The 22,643-nt window shown below is 47.2% G+C and overlaps 1 pseudogene; it reads right to left on the bottom strand.

Moving 5' to 3' along the window:
• Positions 1-962: 962 nt before the first annotated feature.
• On the bottom strand, positions 963-21,077 carry LOC120974232 (uncharacterized; annotated as a pseudogene).
• Between the last annotated feature and the right edge of the window lie 1,566 nt (positions 21,078-22,643).

The raw sequence follows: 22,643 nt of genomic DNA, 5'->3' as shown, positions 1-22,643 counted from the left end.
CGAACAAGTGTCATCCTCTTCTCCCATCGTTTGGATGGAATACCCACGTGGAGCTGACCTTCACTTTTCAGAGACAGGGGCAAGCCGATAATTTGTAGCCTCCCTGGTTGTTTTCTTAGTATAAGTGAAGCCCTGTAGGAGCTCCCTAAGGACTCTAGCTAAGACCTTTTTGAGACCCTGGGTGACTCGCGTGGACTTATCCCCTCTCGGTAAGCCGAAGATCATATCGTCTATGTAGCATGCGTAATAGAAGACTACGGCCCCATCCTCTCGGACCATTGCCCTTTCAAGCTTGGCATCCAATATATGGAGATAGCAGTGAATGAGGACAGGTTCAATCGGGCTTCCGAGCGGTATTCCTCGCTTCTGGCACGTGTAACTCTTACCTTTTCTATCTACGTGTGGTTTTCATGAAAACCTATTTTATCAACCTATGGACTCCTTTCAAGTCTTTGGAGCAAATTGGTTCAGGATTCTAAGGTTAGAAAAGAGCTACCACTCAAGGGAGGAACAGGATATGTGGAAGGCTATCCTGGTGGCTCAAGACTGACCGGTATACCTGGACCAGTCTATATTGAGCCATATTCATCAATTCGTTAGGCAATTTGGCCTCACACAATGTATCCCTGTTCCACCAGACGCTTAATCAACCCTGGAACACAAGAGAACCTTTCTTATCGAAGAGAATTGCGTATTAAACAGATGAGAGAAATAGCCCTAAATATGTGTATAGAGTAAGTCATTACCTTCTATTCGATCTCCAGTATCGCTCATCAAGTACTTGATCAGATTCCTCTTTTTTCTTGCAATTGCAAAGTGGTCGAAAAAAATTGTATTTCGGTCACCATGTCGTAGCCAATTAGCTCTGCCCCGCTGGAGCCATGCTACTTCTTCTTGTTCAAACAGGTTCTCGAGCAGCAGTCAAATTGACTTCCCCTGCTTGAGCGTAATGCCCACCCCTGGTGTGGTGGAAAAAGCCTCGTTTTCTATTCCTTTTAAAGCTGCTGATGCGAGCTACCGAACAAACAAGATTAGTACAAAAAGCCACAACTAGCACTAGCTTTCGTGATTGCTTCTTTCTACCTTTCTCACTCCGGTAATTGCTCCTTCTCCAAAATATCACTACGGACAAGATGAGCTAATAGAAAAAGTTAGGGCAACAGATGATAGCGACTCGCCAGACTCGAACTGGCATAGGCGGATCGGATCAAACGAAATTAGCCTTTCTTCCATCAACAGGAATCGCTTTGATTTCGTAGTTCAAGAGGATGGTGGGGGCAACCTCTCTACATCTGTGGGCCGGTAGGCCAGCCAACTAACTCTTCAAATGAAGAACTGATTACTCCACATCTATGAACCTATCATTCCCCGCCCTTGCCCATTATTTCTTTTTGTATCACGCTAGGACTTTGCCTCTTTTTTTGAGCAAAAATATGGAAGTAGAATCTCCTCTCTTTTAGAGGCGTCTTCCAAATCCAATTTAAGATCAATGAGGTCTCTCAGAGAGCCGCTGCTCTTTCCATTAAATTCTAGGATCTTTTCGATCTTATGCGCAAAAGCAAGGTGTGAGCCCGCGACCCCTCGATCGCTCTCAGAGTCAATCGGCCCAAACCAGGTTATGAGCTCAACGAAAAAAAGTATTTTTAGAAATTTCCTGCAAAACCGCCTTGCGAGCGTTAGCGTCAGTGTCAGCGCCATCTCCCGATGGATATTTTTTGCGCATCTCCAATAGCGCCTTGGCCCTATTTTCTTCTTCGTCTATTGAGGAAGAAGAAGAGGTGGAGTAGCAGGCGGATCTCATCCCTCCTATGGACTTCCCCGTACTAAAAGTGACTCTGAGAGATTGCGCTTCTCTACTAATCGCATTTTGTTCAAGAATCATTGTTTTCATGATCGAATGACGAAATAGATATACGAACTATATAGGATCATTCGCTGGGATGGGATAAGTGATTCTTTTATAGGATTCCCATGGGATCATAGAATCAACTAAGGATGGAATAGGTATTTGTGATCCATCAGCTTCCAGTATGACCGAAGTCTTTCTATCTACATTCAGAATAACCACACAATCAGGTTGTTGGTTCAACCCAAAATTGATCTTCTTCTTTCTTGAACGGAATTTTTTTTTGCAAAAGAATTGGTCAAAAATGCCCCGTTCTTCCATTGAGAATCATCGAAACAATGAGAATTCACATTTCTTAAATAGCTCGCCATTTCTTCTGTTATCTCATAAATAAATAAATGATTGGTCTTTAAAAAGAAGGAACGACATTTTTGACGACTGGGAGATCCTATAAAATGAAGAGAGTTTCGTAAACAAATCAGTGTCTTGTCTGAATCCAGAATAGCAATTCCATTTCTTGAACCACGGATATAGACTTTGAAATGGTGATCAGCTACCCGACGGCCGAGATGTGCATTCGTACAAGAACAAGTCCAATCACACATCCACTAGACCACCAAACACACAAGATCCACAAGGTACATGAACAATCAAAGGGAAACAAGATACATTGTAGAGTTCATCCCAAATCCTATGAAGGAGATGAGGGCTTGATGATCCTAAGATGGGGATCCTTCCCCAAGAGGAGGCCTTGGTATCCACAAGTGGATCTTCTGCCTTAGGAGGTCATGATCTCCATGAGGAGTAAGATGAGCAAAGCTCTCTCTTTGTCTATCAAATACATTCCTATACTCTAAATGAGCTAGGTGGGAGGTACTTATAGTCTAGGGACGAAATAGAGGGAGAGGGGGATACAAAGGTCCAAAATGACCCTGAAAACACACACACTCTCGGAGGGGTCCGGGCACCCGGGGCAAAGGGGGCCGGGCACCCGGACCGGTCAGTGGCCGGGGCAGCAGGTGGACCGGGCACCTGGGGGCTCCATGCTCGGGCACCCGGGGTGGCACCAGGCGGCTGGAGGGAGTAGGCCGGGCACCCGAGGGTGAGAGCCCGGGCACCCGGGGCGAGCTGGGCCGGACCGGGCGGCAGGCCGAGCACCCGGGCCAGGCAGGGGGCCAGCTGGAGGAGGGGCCGGGCACCCGGGGGTTGGTGGCCCGGGCACCCGGGGGTTGGTGGCCCGGGCACCCGGGGTGGCGGTGGCAGCTCCCAGCGAGGGCCGGGCACCCGGGGCCAGTTGGCCGGGCACCCGGGGCGCTTAGGGGCGCCACCCAGGCAGTGGCCAAAGGCCCGGGCACCCGGGGCATGTAGGGCCGGGCACCCGGGGGGGTCCAGCGCCTCCGTGTCTTCGCGCTTTGGCCGCTCTCCTTCCTTCTCCTTCTTCTCGGTTGCTTGTGGCTTCCTCCTAGCTTCTTCACGATCATGTCCTTGGTACCTAAGAATGCACAATGTATCCATTTGAGGTAGAACCCGACTCTCGTGTGAATCTGAATGAAACTCAAAGAGGAAAGAGTTCACCTCGGTTCCGACGTCGCGTGCGTGAGCTCTCGTCGTAGGTCCTCTCCATGCTTGCGGTGGCGGTGTGAAGTCCATGGGGATGGTAGAGGGATTCTCCGCATCATCTCCCCCCCTTGGGAGAGATCCGTCCACGGATCATGATCTTCATCACCATGGTAACGAGATGGCGTCGCCGTGTAGAAGTGGACAACCACCAAGCACTTGTCATGTGGAAGCGCGAAATGGTCACTCTCCAATGTCGCACCGTCTTGTAATTCCTTCAAAAGGAGCAAAGATAACAAGCACTTGTAAAAACAAATGTGGTTGGCATTAAAGCAAAACCAAGCATTCAAGAGGTGATTCACCCAACAAGTGTTGTCATCAAGCATAGCATACGGTTTGACAGAGAAGTGTGTCATGTCATTTAAGCATATAAATGGAGCACAATCAAGGACATCATGGAAACAAGCATGTAAATGGGAGGTGGAGATGCAAATATGTTTGACAAGAGAACAAGCATCAACCTCAAGATCATAGCAAGCACGCATAAGACTCTCAATGAATGGTCTATGGTAGGCATAAGAGTCATTCGCAACACCGAAAGAAATGAAATGTCTAAACACGTGGGGCAAGTGCAAGACAATCCAAGCATAATGTGCATATGGTGTGGTGAAGATAGTGGGGCACTCAACACAATTGATATAGCAATTTTGCAACATGTGCGAGGCAATCAAATCATTCAACTAGTAGTGCAAAGATGCAACATGCTATAGGAAATCATGGCAATCATGTCATGTGAGCAAATAATAGACATAGGAAATGCACATGACATATTGCAAGCGCGAGCACAAAGCAAGATCATAGTATCATCATAGGCATGGGGCACATAGCAAACATGGCAATAACAAGCAATGTCTCCACCAAGCTTGCAAATACACATCCACGTCGTAGAATTAATCATCACATGTAATGCAAAGCATGGGTCACAAATGCATGGCAAAGGCATAGGAATAAGCATATCATGAAAAGTGAACATGGCAAGATGGGCATATAATATGTAATGGACGATAACCCATAACCATGTGAGAGCCATGTAGAAGAAATGCGCGAAGTCTTTGCGCGAAGAGAGCGGTGGGAAAGGCAATCCATGTGATCCCAAGTCATCGTTGCTCTCCAGAGCTTGTTTTGTCAACTCATGGGATTGTGAGGTTGACAAGTATTCATGGGTACCTGCACAAAAGAGACACGAACCAAAGAAAGTGTGTGCGTGGTAAATGTACACATCATCCATCATGATGTGTATGTGCATGTGTGAGTTAGCACAAGATAAGTATCGCTGAAAGAAATTTGATGCATGGTATAAGAACATGTCATCCATCATGAAAGAATAGTTGTTATGTATAACATGATTGGGATGCAAATCTAGCATACAAGTATATGGCATATCAATAGCATTTTCATTCATGGGGAGCATATGGTGCACACAAGTAGTGGGATCATGCAATGGATAGGATGAATCAAAATCTCCTAATATGTAGGAGGAGACTATGGGGGTCTCCTCATGAGCAATAGTGGAAACATCACATGGAGAATTTTGACAACGTCCAAAACAATGCATATTTGGAACAATGTGATCATGGCATGGCATAGTAGATGAATTGCGCAAATCATGTAAAGGAAGCATGGCAATATCATCGCAAGAAAAGCAAATGCCAATAACCATGGTCTTGTCATCTATGCCATATGTGCAAATTGGGTTTATGTTGATGGCATATGCATAGTCACTATGAAGAGATTGCAAATATGACATATTGTTGATCTCATGCATAGCATATGACAAGTCAAGCGGATTGTCAAACATGATGTGACCGAAAGAATTAACACAAGAAATCCTATGTAACAGGTCATCACAACTAATAGACTCCTCATGGCAATCATCAAACTCATCATAAATGGGTAAATCATCGCAAGGCATCTTCGCCTTTGGACGTACGACATCTTCGCCTACCTCTGATGAGTACACCTACATCGGCCTTCATCCACGACGACGGTGACGAGATGATCGAGCATGGGATTTTCCCTTCGGTCATGGAGGAGAGTGATGATGTGCCATCTTCGGCCTTCATCCACGATGAGAGCGATGATGTGCCATCTTCGGCCTTCATCCAGGCGACGACGACGAGATGGTTGAGCATGGGATTTTCCCTTCGACCACGGCGACGTATGATGAGTTGAGTGACTTGTGCCACCATATTGAGAGTGAGAGTGACTTCACCACTAGCCCCATATATGACGAGTTTCACCCATTCCCATGTGAGGAGAGCCACCAACACCACCACTTGAGTGATTTGAGTGCCTCCACCATATGTGAGATTGAGTGCACCTACATTGAGGGAGTGAGTGAGCCACCACCACATAGAGAGAGTGAGGTCATTTCAATTTCTAACAACTTAACCTCGACCTCTATGGTGTCTTCTCATTTGGTGCTAGGTCCCATTTATGATGACGCGCTGATTCGCGACGACTTCGTCCTTCCTATGGACAAGACGATGACCATGGTGGACTATGATGCACCCCCCACATGGTTCCATCACGATGATGACGTTGACCACGCTTTGGACTTTGCCACCTCACCTACACCACTTAAGTGGAACGACAAAGGTAACAAAGGTGAAGGTGATGCTCTTGTCCCACTAGTGGACGTTCTTGACATTGATTGCTTGCATGATGTTGCTCCACCTATTGTCATGCTTCATGCTAGTTCAACTTCCCCATGCGATGATTTACCCATTTATGATGAGTTTGATGATTGCCATGAGGAGTCTATTAGTTGTGATGAATTGTTACATAGGATTTCTTGTGTTAATTCTTTCGGTCACATCATGTCCGACAATCCGCTTGACTTGTCATATGCTATGCATGAGATCAACAATATGTCATATTTGCAATCTCTTCATAGTGATGCATATGCCATCAACATAAACCCAATTTGCACATATGGCATAGATGACAAGCCCATGGTTATTGGCATTTGCTTTTCTTGCGATGACATTACCATGCTTCCTTTACATGATTTGGGCAATTCATCTACTATGCCATGCCATGATCACATTGTTCCAAATATGCATTGTTTTGGATGTTGTCAATATTCTCCATGTGATGTTTCCACTATTGCTCATTAGGAGACCCCCATAGTTTCCTCCTACATATTAGGAGATTTTGATTCATCCTATCCATTGCATGATCCCACTACTTGTGTGCACCATATGCTCCCCATGAATGAAAATGCTATTGATATGCCATATACTTGTATGCTAGATTTGCATCCCAATCATGTTATACATAACAACTATTCTTTCATGATGGATGACATGTTCTTATACCATGCATCAAATTTCTTTCAGCGATACTTATCTTGTGCTAACTCACACATGCACATACACATCATGATGGATGATGTGTACATTTACCACGCGCACACTTTCTTTGGTTTGTGTCTCTTTTGTGTAGGTACCCATGAATACTTGTCAACCTCACAATCCCATGAGTTGACAAAACAAGCTCTGGAGAGCAACGATGACTTGGGATCACATGGATTGCCTTTCCCACCGCTCTCTTCGCGCAAAGACTTCGCGCATTTCTTCTACATGGCTCTCACATGGTTATGGGTTAGCGTCCATTACATCTTGTATGCCCATCTTGCCATGTTCACTTTACATGATATGCTCATTCCTATGCCTTTGCCATGCATTTGTGACCCATGCTTTGCATTACACATGATGATTGATTCTACTACTTGTATGTGTACTTGCAAGCTTGGTGGAGATATTGCTTGTTATTGCCATGTTTGCTTTGTGATCGATTCCTACGATGATACTATGATCTTGCATTGTGCTCGTGCTCGCGATATGTCATGTGCATTTCCTATATCTATTATTTGCTCACATGACATGATTGCCATGACTTCCTCTAGTGAGTTGCATCTTCGCTCCACTAGTTTGCACGACTTGATTGCTCTTATTCTTTCTCATGTTGCATACAATTCTTGGATTACTTGCTACTATCAAATGTTTGGTTGCAACAATGTCATTACGTCACATATGCCTATGCCTACTATCCGCTCTCATGACTTGATTGCCTCGCACATGTTGCAAAATTGCTATATCCTTTGTGTTGAGTGCCTCACTTTCTTCACCACACCATATGCACAGTATGCTTGGATTGTCTTGCACTTGCCCCATGTGTTTAGACATTTCATTTCTCTTGGTGTTGTGGATGACTCTCATGCCTACCATAGACCGTTCATTGAGAGTCTTATGCATGCTTGCTATGGGCTTGAGGTAGATGCTTATTCTCATGTCCAACATATTAGCACCTTTCCCTCACCTTTGCATGATTGTTTCCATGATGCTTTTCCACGTGCTAAATTTATGTGCTTACATGCTATGCCACACTCCCTTGTCAAACCATATGCTATGCTTGATGACGACACTTGTTTGGTGAATCACCTCTTGAATGCTTGGTGTTGCACTAACGCTAACCACATTCGTTTTCCAAGTGTTTGTTGTTCTTGCTCCTTCTCAAGGTATTACAAGATGGTGCGACATTGGAGAGTGACCATTTCGAGCTTCCACATGACAAGTGCTTGGTGGTTGTCCACTTCTCCACGGGGCCGCCACCTCGTTACCATGGTGATGAGGATCACGATCCGTGGACGGATCTCTCCCAAGGGGGGTGAGATGATGCGGAGCATCCCTCGACCATCACCATGGACGTCACACCACCACCGCAAGGATGGAGAAGACCGATGACAAGAGCACACGCACGTGCCACCGAAACCGAGGTTGACTCCTTCCTCTTCAAATTCCATTCGAGTTCACACGAGAATCGGGTTCTACCTTCAATGGAAACATTATTCACTCTTAGGTGCCAAGAAGGTGTTCGTGAGAAGGAGAGGACGGAGGCTCGAGCGACCACGAAGCATGGGAAAGGAGAGGAGAAGGAGAAGAAGGAAGGGCCACAGCCCCGGGACCCCCCCGGGTGCCCGGCTACCTTGGCCCGAGTGCCCGGCCATATCCTGGGTGGCGCCCCAGCCGGCCCCGGGTGCCCGGCCCCTCCACCTGGACCTTGCCCAGCCGCCCCGGGTGCCCTGCCTGCCACTTGGGCCGCGCCCAGCTCGCCCCGGGTGCCCGGGTGGAAGTGGGCTAATTTGGGGGGTTTCGGGCACCCGGGGGTGGAGGGTGCGGGTGCCTGGGGTGGACCGGGGCAAACAGCCCGGGGGTGCGGGCACCCGGGGGTTGAGGTGCGGGCACCCGGTGGTGTCGGGTTTGGGCGGAAAAATTGGGGGAAATGCAAGATTTCGTGGTGGGAAGGGTGGGGATTGTTGGGGAGGGACTAGATCCACTTGCCAAACATCAAATCCATGGACCAAAACAACCAAATCTCACAAGATCCAACAAATTGCAAGAAAAAAATTTGGGGCTATTTTTGTGGGGAATTTTCGAATTTGGACGAAAAACACCAAAATCAAGCTAGCAAATGGGGGGATGGGACTCCAAGATGTGAATCAACCTTGCTCATGATACCAAGATGTTGTAGGGTGAAACCCTAGAGGGTATCTTTTCACACTTGGAGGGGGAAAAGGAGGAAGAACACTCAAGAACACAAGGCACAAAACTCAAACAAACCCAATATCACATCCACTAGAGTAGCATACAAGAGATCCACAAGATTACATGAACAATTCAAGGAAAATAGCACTAGGATAAAGTTCTTCCCACTAGGTGAGGTCTTGAAATACAAGAGGATCTTCCCCAAGAAGGAGGGCTTGATCTCCAAGAGGAGCTACTCCTAGAGGAGGTCAAGATCTCCAAGAGGAGGAAGATGAGCAAAGCCCTCTTTGTGTTCTAAAATACTTTGCTATCCTCTAAATGAGCTAGGTGGGAGGTACTTATAGTCTAGGGACGAAATAGAGGGAGAGGGGGATACAAAGGTCCAAAATGACCCTGAAAACGCACACACTCTCGGCAGGGTCCGGGCACCCGGGGCAAAGGGGGCCGGGCACCCGGACCGGTCAGTGGCCGGGGCAGCAGGTGGACCGGGCACCCGGGGGCTCCATGCCCGGGCACCCGCGGTGGCTCCAGGCGGCTGGAGGAGTATGCCGGGCACCCAGGGGGTGAGAGCCCAGGCACCCGGGGCGAGCTGGGCCAGACCGGGCGGCAGGCCGGGCACCCGGGGCCATGAGGCCGAGCACCCGGGCCAGGCAGGGGGCCGGCTGGAGGAGGGGCCGGGCACCTGGGGGTTGGTGGCCCGGGCACTCGGGCTAGTGGTGGCAGCTCCCAGCGTGGGCTGGGCACCCGGGGCCAGTTGGCCGAGCACCCGGGGCGCTCAGGGGCGCCACCCAGGCAGTGGCCAAAGGCCCGGGCACCCGGGGCATGTAGGGCCGGGCACCCGGGGGGTCCAGCGCCTCCGTGTCTTCGCGCTTTGGCCGCTCTCCTTCCTTCTCCTTCTTCTCGGTTGCTTGTGGCTTCCTCCTAGCTTCTTCACGATCATGTCCTTGGTACCTAAGAATGGACAATGTATCCATTTGAGGTAGAACCCGACTCTCATGTGAATCCGAATGAAACTCAAAGAGGAAAGAGTTCACCTCGGTTCCGACGTCGCGTGCGTGAGGTCTCGTCGTAGGTCCTCTCCATGCTTGCGGTGGCGGTGTGACGTCCATGGGGATGGTCGAGGGATGCTCCGCATCATCTCCCCCCCCCCTTGTGAGAGATCCGTCCACGAATCGTGATCTTCATCACCATGGTAACGAGATGGCGTCGCCGTGTAGAAGTGGACAACCACCAAGCACTTGTCATGTGGAAGCGCGAAATGGTCACTCTCCAATGTCGCACTGGCTTGTAATTCCTTCAAAAGGAGCAAAGATAACAAGCACTTGGAAAAACAAATGTGGTTGGCATTAAAGCAAAACCAAGCATTCAAGAGGTGATTCACCCAACAAGTGTTGTCATCAAGCATAGCATACGGTTTGACAAAGAAGTGTGTCATGGCATTTAAGCATATAAATGGAGCACAATCAAGGACATCATGGAAACAAGCATGTAAATGGGAGGTGGAGATGCAAATATGTTTGACAAGAGAACAAGCATCAACCTCAAGATCATAGCAAGCACGCATAAGACTCTCAATGAATGGTCTATGGTAGGCATAAGAGTCATTCACAACACCGAAAGAAATGAAATGTCTAAACATGTGGGGCAAGTGCAAGACAATCCAAGCATAATGTGCATATGGTGTGGTGAAGATAGTGGGGCACTCAACACAATTGATATAGCAATTTTGCAACATGTGCGCGGCAATCAAATCATTCAAGCTAGTAGTGCAAAGATGCAACATGCTATAGGAAATCATGGCAATCATGTCATGTGAGCAAATAATAGATATAGGAAATGCACATGACATATCGCAAGCGCGAGCACAAAGCAAGATCAGAGTATCATCATAGGCATGGGGCACATAGCAAACATGGCAATAACAAGCAATGTCTCCACCAAGCTTGCAAATACACATACACGTAGTAGAATTAATCATCATGTGTAATGCAAAGCATGGGTCACAAATGCATGGCAAAGGCATAGGAATGAGCATATCATGCAAAGTGAACATGGCAAGATGGGCATATAATATGTAATGGACGATAACCCATAACCATGTGAGAGCCATGTAGAAGGAATGCGCGAAGTCTTTGCACGAAGAGAGCGGTGGGAAAGGCAAACCACGGGATCCCATGTCATCATTGCTCTCTAGAGCTCGTTTTGTCAACTCATGGGATTGTGAGGTTGACAAGTATTCAAGGGTACCTACACAAAAGAGACACAAACCAAAGAAATTGTGTGTGTGGTAAATGTACACATCATCCATCATGATGTGTATGTGCATGTGTGAGTTAGCACAATATAAGCATCGCTCAAAGAAATTTGATGCATGGTATAAGAACATGTCATCCATCATGAAAGAATAGTTGTTATGTATAACCTTATTGGGATGCAAATCTAGCATACAAGTATATGCCATATCAATAGCATTTTCATTCATGGGGAGCATATGGTGCACACAAGTAGTGGGATCATGCAATGGATAGGATGAATCAAAATCTCCTAATATGTAGGAGGAGACTATGGGGGTCTCCTCATGAGCAATAGTGGAAACATCACATGGAGAATTTTGACAACGTCCAAAACAATGCATATTTGGAACAATGTGATCATGGCATGGCATAGTAGATGAATTGCGCAAATCATGTAAAGGAAGCATGGCAATATCATCGCAAGAAAAGCACATGCCAATAACCATGGGCTTGTCATCTATGCCATATGTGCAAATTGGGTTTATGTTGATGGCATATGCATAGTCACTATGAAGAGATTGCAAATATGACATATTGTTGATCTCATGCATAGCATATGACAAGTCAAGCGGATTGTCAAACATGATGTGACCGAAAGAATTAACACAAGAAATCCTATGTAACAAGTCATCACAACTAATAGACTCCTCATGGCAATCATCAAACTCATCATAAATGGGTAAATCATCGCAAGGGGAAGTCGAACTAGCATGAAGCATGACAATAGGTGGAGCAACATCATGCAAGCAATCAATGTCAAGAACGTCCACTAGTGGGACAAGAGCATCACCTTCACCTATGTTACCTTTGTCGTTCCACTCAAGTGGTGTAGGTGAGGTGGCAAAGGCCAAAGCGTGGTCAACGTCATCATCGTGATGGAACCATGTGGGGGGTGCATCATAGTCCACCATGGCCATCGTCTTGTCCATAGGAAGGACGAAGTCGTCGCGGATCGGCGCATCATCATATATGGGACCTAGCACCACATGAGAAGACACAATAGAGGTAGAGGTTAAGTTGTTAGAAATCAAAATGACCTCACTCTCTCTATGTGGTGGTGGCTCACTCACTCCCTCAAGGTAGGTGCACTCAATGTCACATATGGTGGAGTCACTCGTCTCACTCAAGTAGTGGGAGTTGTGGCTCTCCTCACATGGGAAGTGTCGCAACTCATCATATATGGGGCTAGTGGTGAAGTCACTCTCACTCTCAATATGGTGGCACAAGTCACTCAAGTCATCATACGTCACCGTGGTCGAAGGGAAAATCCCATGCTCAACCATCTCGTCGTCGTCGCCGTGGATGAAGGCCGAAGATGGCACATCATCACTCTCGTCGTGGATGAAGGCCGAAGATGGCACATCATCGCACTTGTCGTGGATGAAGGCCGAAGATGGCACATCCAAAGGCCAAGATGCCTTGATAACTCTTGGCGAAGATGCCGAAGTGGTGTAGTCGTAGCTCCGTCTTGTTGGTGCTTGTCTCGTGGTCTTCTCTTGTACTCATGAAGTTTGGCCGTAGCTTGATGTAAAGCTTTTTGGGACTTGTAGGTGTACGCATCGCGAGCATCTTCATCTAGATGGTGTTGTAGTGCTTGAGCTCGATGACATTCTGAAGATTGGCCACTTGAGCGTCGTCGCCTTGAAGCTGACGAAGGGGAAGAAGACTTGTAGTTGGCCATCATGTCTCATACTTGATCCCTTTGTTTGGCCAACTTGGAGTCGAGGTAGTCCCTTATCCTTGCGTCGTTTTGGCGAATGTCGATGGCGAGTCGCTCAATGCCTTGCATTGCTCGTTGTAGTCCGAAGATGGATGTTTTGGTGATGTAGTTGTTCACGTTGTCGTTGTCGTGGAAGACCGAAGATGAAATGCCTTGCCTATCCATCACAAGACTCAAGCAAATGTGAGTAGGAAATGAGATAAACAATACCAAGTTACCTTTTCCCAAAGTTGAGGATGTATCCCGTTTCACTCAATGTGAGATGAAAGAATAGTGGAATTGGTACCGGACTTGTTCACTCACACCTACACAAGTAAGGCTTATGGTGGAGCTCGGTGAGGATAGTGGCACAAAAATTTGATGCAAAATGTTAGCAAGAGTCAATAATGTTGGAAAAGATTCACAAATTGGCAAGTGAAACAAGTAGACCAATAGCAATATGTGGCACACGGAAACACACACGGATAGATAAATGGGGTCGTGCAACCAAGGAATGAGCACAAAATGTGGAATCCACGGAAAACGCTCGTGTTGCACAACTCAAGAGAGACGCTAGAACGATTGCTCAATAGGCAGATACGACACTTGTGCACAACCTAGAAGATGCAAAATGTATCAAGTTTCTATCCCAAGTATGCTATGTCTATGATGTTCCCGGTGTTTCGCACACGATGATCCAAGATGATCAATATGGTAGTATGGTATGCAATGTGGTGATGCTATGGCTCTTGCTTGCAAGCTCTTTGCTCTCTTTTCCTTTTTGCTTAAAAGCTTATTCTCTCTTTTTTTTATATGGCCACTATGCGAAATGCACACACCAAGATAGAAATTTTGTATATGCGGGAACAATCTTGTGACACAAGTGATGATATGATGATACCAATATGATACCAATATGATATGGTATGTATGCAATGGGAGGTACGGATCACTAATGTGCACAAGTAACGTTGCCGTCAATACTCAAAGGCTAGTCTCGATAGGCAAGTGATGCAAAATGGGCTAAGGGGTTAACAGTGTAATGGCAAAAACGTACAAAGATGGGATACCACAATACCAAGATGATATAAAGGTTACCGTTCTTGCTTACGGTTTGGGTGTCAAAATGGCGAAGTGGTCGATGTCGAAGATGACCTCGTGGTGATGATGAGTGGCAGTGTTCTTGATGTAGATACCAAGATGATGTAGGCCCGTCCCTAAGTAGCCGAAACACCTTAGGAAACGGTAAAAACCTCAAACTCAAAATCTCCAAAGGCAAATGTCAAATGGTGGTAGCGGAAAGCGTAGGTGGTTCCGGAGTTAGCAATGCGGAAGTGGTGGTGGTTGTTGATGACGAAGCGACCGTCCCTAAGTAGCCGATACACCTTAGGAGACTCAAGTCACCACTCAAGCAACCACAAATGCTATATGGATCGAAAATGGGTTAGGTTGCGGAAAGCTATGGTGGTTTTGCGGGTGATCGGGTGGATGGCACTATGCAAAGATGCCAAAATGCCAATTTTTTTATGGAGTCAAATGGTGTTGGAACCTATCTAGATGGATGGGGGATGTCAATAGCTACTCAACGAGCTAAAGAACGCGAAATCGGACTGCGGGAGTGAAAGTTATGGCCGAAACGGTAAAGTGCACGCGGCTGATTCTGGGGGTGCGGGTGCCCGGGGGTGGAAGGTGCGGGCACCCGGGGTGGTCCGAGGCAAACAGCCCGGGGGTGCGGGTGCCCGGGGTTTGGGGTGCGGGCACCCGGGGCGGTCAGCGGGGGTGGGCGGGGGGTCCGGGTGCCCGGGGTTTGAGGTCCGGGTGCCCAGGGATGTCGGATTTGGGCGGAAAATCGTGGGAAGATGGAAGAAATTGATGGATTTCGTGGAGGGAAAGGTGGAGATGGATGGGGGAATGCTAGATCCACTTGAAACCAAGCAAATCCATGGATCAAATCCAACAAAATCTCATCAAGCCAACAAATCACAAAAAATTTGGGGCTATTTTTGGTGGGGAAATTTTTGAATTTGGGGAAGAACACAACAAAATTAGGCTAGAGAACAAGAAGGGGGGCTCCAATTTTGTGAGAAACCATGGCTCATGATACCAAGATGTTGTAGGGTGGAACCCTAAGTGAAGATCTTTCACGAATTGGAGGGGGAATCCCCAAGAACAAGATGAACACAAGAGAGAAAACAAGAGGAACACTCAAGAACAAGTCCAATCACACATCCACTAGACCAACAAACACACAAGATCCAGAAGGTACATGAACAATCAAAGGGAAACAAGATACATGGTAGAGTTCATCCCAAATCCTATGAAGGAGATGAGGGCTTGAGGAATCCCTTAGGATCTTCTCCAAAGGAGGCCTTGTACTCCAATGGAGTCTTCTCTCTCAAGAGGAATCCCACAAGGTGAGGTACATGAGCTAAGAATAGATCTTGATGTACATTTGCGGGAAAGGGCATCCGCCACAACATTCTCTTTGCCCTTAATGTACTTGATCACATAGGGGAAAGATTCAATAAATTCACTCCATTTAGCATGTCGTTTATTCAACTTGGTTTGGCCTTTAAGGTACTTAAGTGTCTCATGATCGGTATGTATGACAAACTCATGCGGTCTAAGATAATGTTCCCAGGCATGCAACACATGCACGAGAGCATACAATTCTTTATCATAGATGGGATAGTTAAGTTGAGCACCGGAGAGTTTTTCACTAAAGTATGCAATAGCTCGCTTTTCTTGCATCAAAACTCCACCAATTCCATTACCACTTGCATCACAATTAACCTCAAAAGTTTTGTCAAAGTTAGGTAAAGCAAGAATCGGAGCATGAGTAAGCAAAGATTTGAGCTCATCAAAAGCGGTAGATTGCAACGGTCCCCAAACAAAAGGAGCATTTTTCTTACTCAAGGCATGCAAAGGGGCGGCTATAGTGCTAAAATCCTTCACAAAGCGACGATAGAAAGCCGCAAGGCCAAGAAAACTTCGCACTTGTTGCAAATTGGTGGGTTGTGGCCAAGTTTTAATTGCTTCAATTTTAGACTCGTCAACATGGACACCCTTTGAGGAAACAACAAAACCCAAGAAAACAAGCTTGTCAACACCAAAAGTGCACTTTTCATGTTTGCATAGAGACGTTCCTTCCGAAGAGTTTGCAAAACAGCCCGAACATGTTTAAGATGATCTTTGATGGATTTGCTAAAAACAAGTGTATCATCAAAGTAGACCACAACAAACACTCCAATGTAAGGACGAAGCACAAAATGCATAAGACGCATGAAAGTACCGGGACCTTCCGATAAACCCATAGGCATAACCAACCACTCGTACAAGCCAAATTTGGTTTTGAAAGCGGTTTTCCATTCATCACCCTCTTGTATGCGAATTTGATAGTAACCACTTTTAAGATCAATTTTGGAGAAAATAGTGGCACTGCTAAGTTCATCTAGCATATCGTCAAGTCGAGGTATGGGGTGCCTATAACGAACGGTGAGAGCATTGATGGGTCTACAATCGGAGCACATGCGAAAAGTACCATCTTGCTTCGGCACAAGTATAACCGGAACGGCACAAGGGCTTAAGATTTCACGTACATGACCATTGTCGATGAGTTGTTGTACTTGCCGTTGGATCTCCTTAGTTTCTTCGGGGTTGACGCGGTAGGGAGCCTTGTTCGGAAGAGGAGCGCCGGGGATGAGGTCGATCCTATGTTCAATGCCACATAGAAGAGGAAGACCGGGAGGTAGCTCATCGGGAAAGACATCCTCGAATTCTTGCAACAAGTTAGAAAACACTAGAGGAAGAGGATTAGGATCGTTAGTTTTTGTCACCTCATCCTTGCATAGGAGGAGAAAGTGGATGACACTCGATGGGTTCTCACACACTTCTCGCATCTCTCTTTTTGTGGCTAGGAGGACTAAGTTTTTCTCTCTTGGCGAAGAGGCGCTCAATTTTGGCTTGTGGCTCTCACTTTCTTTTTGGTGGTTCACTCTCTCACTAGGATCTCCTCGATGGGTGGAAGCTTGCTTATCGGCGATCACTTGGCTTGGTGACATTGGTCGAAGCACATATTCCTTGCCTTTCATCTTGAAGCTGTAGTGGTTGGTTCGTCCGTTGTGTATGACTCCGCGGTCGAATTGCCAAGGCCTCCCCAAGAGGAGATGGCACACGGACATCGGGACCACGTCGCACTCCAAGGTGTCCTCGTAGGCGCCGATCTTGAAAGAAACTTGCACCGTATGCTCCACTTGAATAGTGCTGGAGTCGCTTAACCATTGCACCTTGTAGGGGCGAGGGTGCTTCTTCTTGACCAATTGCAGCTTGGAACATAGCTCTTCACTTGCCAAGTTGTGACAACTTCCTCCATCGATGATGACTTTGACGGAACGCCCATTGATGCCGGCCTTTGTGTGAAAGATGTGGCACCGTTGGTCTTTGTCTTGGTGGTGTTGAAGCGTCAAGACCTTGGAGACCACGAGAGAAGGACTTGAATCGTTGTCGCAAAACACTTGGTCATCTTCATCTTCGTTCACACGCCGATGCATGGCCACGTGCTCAACGGCTTCCATTTCTTCTTCACTCATCGAGTCGTATGTGCCATCATCGTTGAAGATCATTGTACGCTTGTTGGTGCATTCGAAGGACTCGTGTCCTCGGCCACCACATGTGAAGCACTTGAATGAACTTGTCTTGACGGTGTCGGTTGGTGGCGCCGAAGATGAGGAAGACTTGGGCTTGTAGGTGCTTGCCGGAGGACGGGTCGAGGAGGGCGTAGCTTGCTTGGAACTTGACTTGTCGCCGGTACTTGGTGACGCTATAGTTGAGGTAGGAGGTACCGAAGTCGCGGGAGCTTGAGAGTAGGAGCCGTAGGACTTGGACGAGTACTTGGCGTATTTGAAGTCGTCTTGGACTTGTCGCTCGGCCTTGGTCGCTTGATGAACTAGCTGTTGGGGAACGTAGTAATTTCAAAAACTTTCCTACGAACACACAAGATCATGGTGATGCATAGCAACGAGAGAGGAGAGTGTTGTCCACGTACCCTCGTAGACCAAAAGCGGAAGCGTTAACACAACGCGGTTGATGTATTCGTACGTCTTCACGATCCGACCGATCAAGTACCGAACGCATGGCACCTCCGAGTTCAGCACACGTTCAGCTCGATGATGTCCCTTGAATTCCGATCCAGCCGAGTGTTGAGGGAGAGTTTCGTCAGCACGACGGCGTGGTGACGATGATGATGTTCTACCGACGCAGGGCTTCGCCTAAGCTCCGCAACGATATTATCGAGGTGTAATATGGTGGAGGGGGGTACCGCCCATGGCTAAAATATCGTATATCAATTGTGTGTCTATGGGGTGCCCCCCTGCCCCCGTATATAAAGGAGCAAGGGGGAGGCCGCCGGCCAAGGAGGATGGCGCGCCAAGGGGGGAGTCCTACTCCCACCGGGAGTAGGACTCCTCCTTTCCTTGTTGGAATAGGAGAAGGGAAGGGAGAAGGAGAAAGAAGGAAGGCCCCCCCCCCTCCCTAGTCCAATTCGGACTAGTCCATGGGGAGGGGTGCGGCCACCCTTTGGAGCCTTTCTCTCCTTTCCCGTATGGCCCATTAAGCCCAATACGAATTCCCGTAACTCTCCGGTACTCCGAAAAATACCTGAATCACTCGGAACCTTTCCGAAGTCCGAATATAGTCGTCCAATATATCGATCTTTACGTCTCGGCCATTTAGAGACTCCTCGTCATGTCCCCGATCTCATCCGGGACTCCGAACTCCTTCGGTACATCAAAACACATAAACTCATAATATAACCGTCATCGTAACATTAAGCGTGCGGACCCTACGGGTTCGAGAACTATGTAGACATGACCGAGACACCTCTCCGGTCAATAACCAATAGCGGAACCTGGATGCTCATATTAGCTCCCACATATTCTACGAAGATCTTTATCGGTCAAACCGCATAACAACATACGTTGTTCCCTTTGTCATCGGTATGTTACTCGCCCGAGATTCGATCGTCGGTATCTCAATACCTAGTTCAATCTCGTTACCGGCAAGTCTCTTTACTCGTTCCGTAATACATCATCCCGCAACTAGCTCATTAGTTGCAATGCTTGCAAGGCTTATAGTGATGTGCATTACTGAGTGGGCCCAGAGATACCTCTCCGACAATCGGAGTCACAAATCCTAATCTCGAAATACGCCAACCCAACAAGTACCTTCGGAGACACCTGTAGAGCACCTTTATATTCACCCAGTTACGTTGTGACATTTGGTAGCACACAAAGTGTTCCTCCGGTAAACGGGAGTTGCATAATCTCATAGTCATAGGAACATGTATAAGTCATGAAGAAAGCAATAGCAACATACTAAACGATCGAGTGCTAAGCTAACGGAATGGGTCAAGTCAATCACATCATTCTCCTAATGATGTGATCCCATTAATCAAATGACAACTCATGTCAATGGCTAGGAAACATAACCATCTTTGATCAACGAGCTAGTCAAGTAGAGGCATACTAGTGACACTCTGTTTGTCTATGTATTCACACATGTATCAAGTTTCCGGTTAATACAATTCTAGCATGAATAATAAACATTTATCATGATATAAGGAAATAAATAATAACTTTATTATTGCCTCTAGGGCATATTTCCTTCACTAGCTCGAGAAGGTTTGAGTATGGTTGGAAATCGGCAATCCGCTTGATTGGGTGGTTGAGGTGGTTCAAGAAGCGTGCCATTGTTTGCTCGTCGTCTTCCTTCACATTGGCTCGTATCATGGAAATCTCCATTTCTTGGTAGTATTCTTCCACCATCTTTGTGCCTTGTTTGAGGAGTTGCAACTTCTTGAAGAGATCACGGGTGTAGTGTGTAGGCACGAAACGAGCTCTCATGACATCCTTCATCGCCGTCCAAGTTGTGATTGGTGGTTCGCCTCTTGTACGTCGTCGCTCAATCACTTGTTCCCACCAAATGAGAACGTAGTCTTGGAACTCGAGGGAGGCCATGGCGATCTTCTTTTCCTCGTCGTAGTTGTGAAGACGTAATATCTTGTCCACCTTCAAGGCCAATGAGAGATACCCTTCGGGATCATTGCTTCCGGAGAACTTGGGCATGGTGAACTTGAGCTTGCCGTAGCGGAGTTCTTCATCGAAGTAGCGGTTTTGATGTCGCTCTTGCCAGGGAGGAAGGTCCTCAAATGCTCGTTCCTCGAGATGTCACTCTTGGCGTGGAGGAGGGTCTTGAAGCACTTGTTCTGCTTGGTGACGTTCTTGTCTTGGAGGAGGACGAGGGATATGCGCTTGGTTGCGCCTTTCTTGTTGCTCTTCGCGTCTCGCGGCTTCTTCTTGTATCTCTTGATGAAGAGCTTCATCTTGTTCACGTGCTTCTCGACCGCGTTGGGCAACGGCCCGTGTGGAGCCTCGTAGTGCATCGAGGGCCGCTTGAGCTTGAACTTCACGCCGTAGTTGTTGTTGTCGAAGTGCTTCGGCATCTTCCTCCTCTTGGTGTAGGCGCGCTCGTTCCTCTTGTTCTTGACGGATGGCGTCTTCGTCTTAATGTTGTTGCCGTGGAACTTGTGGAGGCATTTGCTCTTGCTCCCTTGGTAGTTGCGCTTGTTGTCGCGCCCTTTCACATGCTCGAACACGGTCTTGTAAGCCATTGCCATGGAATGGGTTTTCTTGAGCATGGCGATCTTGGGGAGCATCACGTAGCGGGACTCAAGCTCGCGGAGGACTTGTATCATAAGATGAGTAGTCCGAAGAGTGTCGAGTTGAGCGGTGGCTTGAGTGGCGCCATCTTGTTGAAGTAGACGAGGAAGGCAGGCGTTGCACGATCATGTTGCGGAGCTCTTCCATTTGTGTAGTGAACTTTCCGTCGATGTAGTCGCGGTTCCTTGCTTCCGCTTGACGAACGTCGGCGGCGAGTCGATCGAGGCGTTCACCCAAGGCCTCATTTTCTTGATGGAGAGCTCTTTGCGCGATGAAGAAGTGGTTCTTGGTGACGAAGTCATTATCACCATCTTGCTCCACGAAAAGCGGGTTCGCCGACGAACTTGGCCTATCCATCATAACCAAGTGGGGTGAGTAGGAAAGTGAGAGAACAATACCGAAGTTACCTTTTCCGAGGATTGAGGATGTAACAAGTGTCACTCAATGTAATGCCTCAATAGTAGAATTGGAACCGGGTTTGTTTCTCACACCTACAAGTAAAAGGCTTATGGAGGAGCTCGGTTAGGATGGTGGCAAAAATTTCAAGCAAATGTTAGTCAAGATATCGATAAGGTTGAGAAGGTTCACAAAAATGCAAGTAAAGCAAATAGATCAAAGCCAAGAGTATCACTAGGAACACACACACGGAAGATAGATGGGATCCGCACAACCAAGTGGTGAGCTCAAAATGTGTGACCACGGAAAATGCTCTTGTTGTGCGAATACTAGAGAGACGCTAGCTCGATTGCTCAAATGGGCGAGATACTCATGTGCACCAACCTATAAGAGAAACGTGTCGTCTTCAATCCCGACTATGCTATGTATCCGGTGACCAAGATGATATGCAAAATGGCTCAATGTTATTGCTTATAAGCTCTTTGTGTCTCCTCTTTTTGCTTAAATGCTTGTCTTTTCTCTTTTTTCGATGCTTGATACTCGAGCCAAGTATGATATGACACAAGTATGTAAGATATGCACGGGAGAGACTTATGGCACTAAGATGATAACAAGATCACTACGGTGCACAGTAGCGTGGCCCGGCAATTCTCAACTCGCTAGTCTCGATGGGTAAGCAACGCAAAAGGCTCGGGCTATCAATGCAAAAGCAAAGGTAAGGAGTAAGTGTCGTCGAGGTTACCGTCCGTTCTTACGGTTAGCGGTGAAGATGACTCCGAGATGATGATGAATTGCGGTGATGTCGATGTGACACGTTCCTAAGTAGCCGAAACACCTTAGGAAACGAAAAGCGCAACTCAAAATCGGTCAAATGCGGAAGGTGGGTATTTTTCGGTTGATTTTTGGATGGAGGCTAAAGGTGGTGGTAATGATATATGTGGGTGGGGGTGTCAAGGGCTTCCAAACGAGCTAAAGAACACAAAAACGGACTTGGGAGGTGGAAGTTATGGCCAAATTAGTGGTGGAAGTGGGCTGATTTGGGGGGTGCGGGTGCCCGGGGTGGACCGGGGCAAACAGCCCGGGGGTGCGGGCACCCGGTGTTGTCGGGTTTGGGCGGAAAAATTGGGGGAAATGCAAGATTTCGTGGATTTCGTGGTGGGAAGGGTAGGGATTGTTGGGGAGGGGCTAGATCCACTTGCCAAACATCAAATCCATGGACCAAAACAACCAAATCTCACAAGATCCAACAAATTGCAAGAAAAAATTTTGGGGCTATTTTTGTGGGGAATTTTCGGATCTGGACGAAAAACACCAAAATCAAGCTAGCAAATGGGGGGATGGGACTCCAAGATGTGAATCAACCTTGCTCATGATACCAAGATGTTGTAGGGTGAAACCCTAGAGGGGATCTTTTCACACTTGGAGGGGGAAAAGAGGAAGAACTCTCAAGAACACAAGGCACAAATCACTCAAAACAAACCCAATATCACATCCACTAGAGTGGCACACAAGAGATCCACAAGATTA

The sequence above is a fragment of the Aegilops tauschii genome, chromosome 2 (genome assembly GCF_002575655.3).
Source record: "Aegilops tauschii subsp. strangulata cultivar AL8/78 chromosome 2, Aet v6.0, whole genome shotgun sequence".
Lineage (NCBI taxonomy): Eukaryota > Viridiplantae > Streptophyta > Magnoliopsida > Poales > Poaceae > Aegilops > Aegilops tauschii.
Note: the sequence above shows the minus strand (reverse complement) of the source record. Positions and strands in the feature narration are given on the sequence as shown.